Source organism: Syngnathoides biaculeatus, chromosome 5, assembly GCF_019802595.1.
Source record: "Syngnathoides biaculeatus isolate LvHL_M chromosome 5, ASM1980259v1, whole genome shotgun sequence".
Classification (NCBI taxonomy): domain Eukaryota; kingdom Metazoa; phylum Chordata; class Actinopteri; order Syngnathiformes; family Syngnathidae; genus Syngnathoides; species Syngnathoides biaculeatus.
Window position 1 is genome coordinate 34,699,200 of NC_084644.1, and position 6,000 is coordinate 34,705,199.

Below are 6,000 nucleotides of genomic sequence, written 5' to 3' on the forward strand. Positions count from 1 at the left end.
TATTGTACAGAAATTCATACAAATGGCAGCTGTGCAGTGAAAACATATTGAAACTGTGTTGTTTTTTGGATTGGCTATCTTCAACAGTTTTTACTTTGCTGTTCCATGATCTGAGTTACAAATTTTAATGGTTACGATTGATTTCTTTACTATCTGTGATTGTGACTATTTAGCGAGGAAGACCAAAGAAAATGTTGATGGATGTTGTGAGGGAGGACATGAGCACAGTGGGTGTTGGAGAGGAGGATGCACGAGATGGGCTTAAATGGAAAAAGTTGACACGCTGTGGCGACCCCTAATGGGACAAGCCAAAAGAAAACAAAGAAGAAGACGAATGAACAAATGATAAAAGTTCTCTGCAGAAAGAGAAAGAAGTGCAATGAGGAGCAATTGGAGACATTTGTCAATGAGATGGCAATGAATAGTCCGCAGCTGGGAGATGAACATGTCCAAACAGCTGATTGTCATGCTCCTGGATTCCAGCCAGGGCTTGGCGTGGCCAGCTAATCAGAAGGTGCACACCTGCGCCTCATGACCACTGATTAGACCCAGTACATATAGGACCCGGGGGACGACAAATACTCCGCTAGATTGTTGCTCTTCATGCCTCGTTCCCGCACTCCTGCTTTCCACTGACCACCCTCGTAAGCCCATTTGTTCTGGTACTTCGGATTGTTTGGACTGTCTACCTGATCTCAGACCTCGGACCGAATAAAGGTTTCCTCTGTACTGTCTGCTGTCTCTGGAGTCGTGCATTTGGGTCCACCCTTGAGCCCCGCATCGTGACACTGATGATGTAAATGGGCATGTATTTACATGTGCTTGACGTTTTTTCTTTGCCCAGAAAGACATAGAAAGTGATAAAACATTTTTATTCCTGTCTGAATTTTTCCTTTATCAGGATCCACATGAAGATAACAGCTTGCTTGTCTAGAAGTATGGAGCTGATGATGAAACTAAAAGAAGTAAAACCACATCTGAAAAATGTTGAGGACCTCTTGCTAGAATGTGAAAACCGCGAAACCCATGTTTATTTTCCGACATAACGGACAGCGAAGAAAAGGTAAAGATAATGAAACACAAAGTCGTCACTTGAATGTGTGTGCAGGCTACTGTTAGCAGTAAAGTATTTATTTTTCTTTCAGATGTGTCTGTATACTTCGCTGCCCCATGATGTCTTCAACATCTTGTCAATGATCCTCCAAAGATTTGAGCTCAATTATTACAGTGGATGGGGTCTTAAAGCTGAATCTGAGAGATGCTGACCTATATCAACGGTTCTGTACCAGGAGGGCTACCTTTCCAACATTATACACATACTCATAACATGCACTTTTTCAATGTTGTTTAAGGGAGTTGTTAACCAGAGACTTGCCAGTCAGCTGAAATGTACGGGGTCTCTCCCGAAAGCTTTGAAAGAGTTTTCCTCTCCCAGAGCTTCCATGGACGGTGTAGGAATAACATAATCCATACCACAACACTTACATGTTCAGTCTGCTGTGTACAGCTCAGAAAATTAAGGCACACTGTAAAAGCCATCAAATGTGTCACTCCAAGTGGCTGTATAAACTATTGCTCTTCCTTATATCCAGGTTCCTTTTTCAGAGGTTGCCATTGTATGACGTATGAATAAATTCCAGGCTGGAGACCTTATCCTTGGTGATAAAGGTTTTACGATACATTACCAATTACCAAGTGGTAAACACTTAAATCTCCCATCTTTCCTTTCCAACAAGAGCGCATTACACCACAAGAGGCAGCGGCTTGTTGGTAGATCGCAATGGCACGTATTGTGGAACGTGTAAACGAAATAATAAAAAATTTTTGGGATACTAGGCCACACATCTGCACCATACAGACCAATCTCTGCCAAAATCTTTCAGTCATGTTCAACTGTAGTAAACCAAAGTTGAAATAAACATCGGAAGCTGGAAGAATGTTAACAATAAATGTACAAGTAGTTGAGTATTAAAAGATGCGTATGTTATTGAGCAGATTATTGATTTTACAATATATATTTAAGTTAAGTTACATGGTAGATTTATTATTTCACCATGCATTTGTTTATATCATCCTTGCCCGAATCATTCTTCCGAGCAACCGTGCGACCCGAAGTGTGACCCAGCGACATCTGTTCCTCCATTTTTTGGTAATCTTGTGACCCTTTGTTTTGAGAAACTAATAAAAAGGGGGACACCGATAAGGCTGACTCAGAATGTGGTTTGGAGTTGCAGCTCGTCAGTCAAACCCATTTCTCCTCATGAGCCAAATTGAAGACCTCTCTTCTATCTGATGATTAGACATTTTTGTTCTTGCTATCTCCTGCTTGGGGGCTGCCACGTTATCTAGGGCAGAGCAAAGCATTTCTTTATTGGAAGCAAATGTATGATAATTATGATCACAATTATTCCTAAAAACATGATTAGCAATATCGATGCTTAGGAAGTTAGAAGTATGCTTCCGTCTTGATAAAGGCTAAGGATATAGCCGAAACATCCACGTATGGCACACTTATAACGTGTTGGCTAACATACACAGAGTGATTTCACTGTTAGAAACCTGATGTAAAGTTTGTATATTTTGGAAACAAGTGTATATATATATAAAACGATGGTTGTTCATGAAGACAAGAACCGTTCTTGGACTCTTTATTAAGACACCTGGACTGTACAGAATAGACTTTGTAAAATAGGCACAACAGGTGCCTTTAAAAAAAGCATAAAAAGACATTCCACCGCTTCCCGAACACGAGGAAAACGGGAAGATGGAGCGGTATTGGGAGGATGGCTAGGACTGGGCGGACGCCCGGGACAGGTGGCGCCGCAGGCCTACACGTGGCTTCTGGGGGCGCGATGGCGTGGCGCAGGGGGGTCGATGTCCGCAGGCCCGTGCACTATGCTCTCGTCGGGGGTACTGGGGCGCATGTCCTGGGGACCCCCCCTTGGGGCTCAATTCAAAAAACCTAACCAGCCTGTGCCACTCCGCATCTCCAGCACGCGAACGGCGGCCCCCAGGGACAGCGCAGGAGGTCGTGGTCCTTGCTGACAAGTTCGACCTGACAGAGCCCCAGATGGAGGTCCTCAGCAAGGGACTCACCTTCGTCCCAGCGCTGGGCGCGGTCAAAGACCGGTGATCCCTACTCAAATTGGACATACAAAATTAATACAGGAAATTGAAATTGGCCACTCATTACGAAAACATAGAATAGGAGGGAGGCATGACGGAGCCCCCCCATGTAGTGCAAGTCGGATTGGACGCCCCCATTCGAGGCTCTTCCGCAATTCATCCACACACGCATTCAATATTTCTACCTCTCACCACTCGCCACCAAACACGACTCCTACCTCAGAGACACATACCAATTTTCAGAGAAAATCAAAAAGTTTACACACCTTGATAACAATGTGCTCTTCTTGAGCAGGGACGTGGACAATTTACACACCGATATCCCCATCGACGAGGGCCTCCAGTGCGTAAGGAGGATCTTCCGAAGGCAACCGGACTCGAGGAGGCCGGATGAGGAGTTATTGAAACTCCTCGTGATGAATTTGGACTCAAAACGATGTCGTATTTAACGAACAATTCCTTACAGATTGGAGACTGTACTGACCAAGTGCCTCGGCAGACCTTTGGGCTACCTCAGGTACCGAGATGACATTCGGGGACTCTGGATGATGAGCCGGGACCAATTCGAACACTTTGTACAGGTACTAAACACACACAACCCTAAAACTTCATGATACATGGGTGGGACCTACTGACGTTTACGGGACTGCAAAAGAAAATGACGTGGACTGACGTTTGGAGAAAATGGACAGAAAAAAAAAGTGGATCAGAGACTGGGGATGATAGAACCGTGGGGTCTGAACTCGCACAGGCGGACGCCCCGCTAATCGGGGCCGGGACAAGCCGGGCGGGAGACGGACAGGGCCGTAGGCCCTAAACACAAGTCGGTCGGTGAAAAGGAGGAGACGCCCCCAAGCACTGGGGGCCCTCAAAGCCCTACTACGAACCTGAACCAAGTTAGTACGCACCACCGCACATCTTCTAGTAACCTAACCCCAAACCCTTTCTTACCCTAAACATTAGGAAAACTACACAAACAACCCTACAACCTCACCCAAACCCTCCCCGAACCACAACACAGACCCAGGAGGGAGACTAGGAACTGAACCCTAAACCCTAACAGACCCCCCCCCACACACACACACACACAAACACACACCTTTCCAGCCCTAACCCGAAATCGCCCCTCCGCGCGCACAGGGGGAGGGGGAAAGCAAATCTCACGTCTTCTTTGTCTTACAGGCCCGAACGGCGACATCTCCTGGGGGCCAGTGAATCACAGACCTTGAGGCCTGGGAGACAGACTAAATTACATATATGTGTATAAAAGGGTCTATGTATTTGTGCATGTGTTCTTGGTTATGTGTGTGATATATATATATATATATATATATATATATATATTTGGGTATGCATGTAGGGGAATTTACATTTATGGGAGCATGTGAGTTTATGTATGTGTATGTTGATACACGAGTGTAGTGTTTTAATGATACTGGAATTACATGAACGAAGTACTTGATTAGGGGTAGTATTACACTATTTGGAGTTATATATAGGGGATAAGTTTCCTTTTCCGGGGACCATAATGATATATTGACAGGGACAATGACACCCGATAGTTATGTATAGAACCATGTGATGTGTTAAACAATGAGGACCGAGTTGCAATCAATGTATATAGTTACAGGAAATATAGTGAATAAGATTTCTTTTTTTTCCACAGAGGGCGATGACCCTAATAGTTATTGGATAAGTTTTCTTTCGGGGGTCGAATGGACCCCCTTATACTCATCCGTGTTTGCGCGGCAAAACGACAACCCAGGAGTTATTTAGACAGCCAGGGTTTTAAACATCATTTGTACATTGTTTAAAATATTGTATATATCGTAGGAGTGCTTCCTACGGGATGCCGTGATTTCCTTGCCCCGTCTAGGACCTACTGTGGGGTTTGTCTCTACCCGTGCCTGCGGTGAAAAAGCGACGCTTCGGGGCATGTTTTCTATAGAACACACCAACACACAACATTACAGGCCTTTGGAACCAACAGAAAAGCTTTAGTTTTTGAAATATTCATGTTTGTAACTTTTTTATAGCCAAAAACAGCGTTTCAGAGCATGATGGCACAGTTTCCTCAACTTGGCTATAACATCAAATAGGATGCTTTTCTTGCCAATTTTATGCATGTTTCCTATAGAACTCTCCACCACACAACATTACAGGCCTTTGGAACCAACAGAAAAGCTTTAGTTTTGGAAATATTCATGTTTGTAACTTTTTTACAGCCAAAAACAGCATTTCAGAGCATAATGGCACAGCTTCCTCAACTTGGCTATAACATCAAATAGGATGCTTTTCTTTCCAATTTTATGCACGTTTCCTATATAACTCTCCACCACACAACATTACAGGCCTTTGGAACCAACAGAAAAGCTTTAGTTTTGGAAATATTCATGTTTGTAACTTTTTTACAGCCAAAAACAGCGTTTCAGAGCATGATGGCACAGTTTCCTCAACTTGGCATTATAATCAAATAGGATGCTTTTATTGCCAATTTTATGCATGTTTTCTATAGAACTCACCATCACACAACATTACAGGCCTTTGGAACCAACAGAAAAGCTTTAGTTTTTGAAATATTCATGTTTGTAACTTTTTTACAGCCAAAAACAGCGTTTCAGAGCATGATGGCACAGCTTCCTCAACTTGGCTATAACATCAAATAGGATGCTTTTCTTGACAATTTAATACGTGTTTTCTATAGAACTCTCCACCACACAACATGACAGGCCTTTGAAACCAACAGAAAAGCTTTAGTTTTGGAAATATTCATGTTTGTAACTTTTTTATGGCCAGAAACAGCGTTTCAGAGCATGATGGCACAGTTTCCTCAACTTGGCTATAAAATCAAATAGGATGCTTTTATTGCCAATT

General features: G+C 43.4%; 1 protein-coding gene across 11 annotated transcripts in view; it reads left to right on the forward strand.

Annotated features, from left to right (window-relative positions):
• The window catches only part of pomgnt2 (protein O-linked mannose N-acetylglucosaminyltransferase 2 (beta 1,4-)), a 43,437-nt gene extending 39,274 nt beyond the window's left edge, over positions 1–4,163 (forward strand). For 5 of the 11 annotated variants that reach the window (XR_009794951.1, XR_009794955.1, XR_009794952.1 and 2 more), the window contains exons 6-7: positions 902–1,063; positions 1,146–4,161. The gene's annotated coding sequence lies outside the window, so the exon portion shown is untranslated. Of the gene's footprint in view, positions 1–173; positions 797–901; positions 1,064–1,145 lie in introns of all 11 variants that reach the window. The other 6 variants (XR_009794950.1, XR_009794949.1, XR_009794953.1 and 3 more) reach the window with 4 other exon arrangements.
• Positions 4,164–6,000: the final 1,837 nt, after the last annotated feature.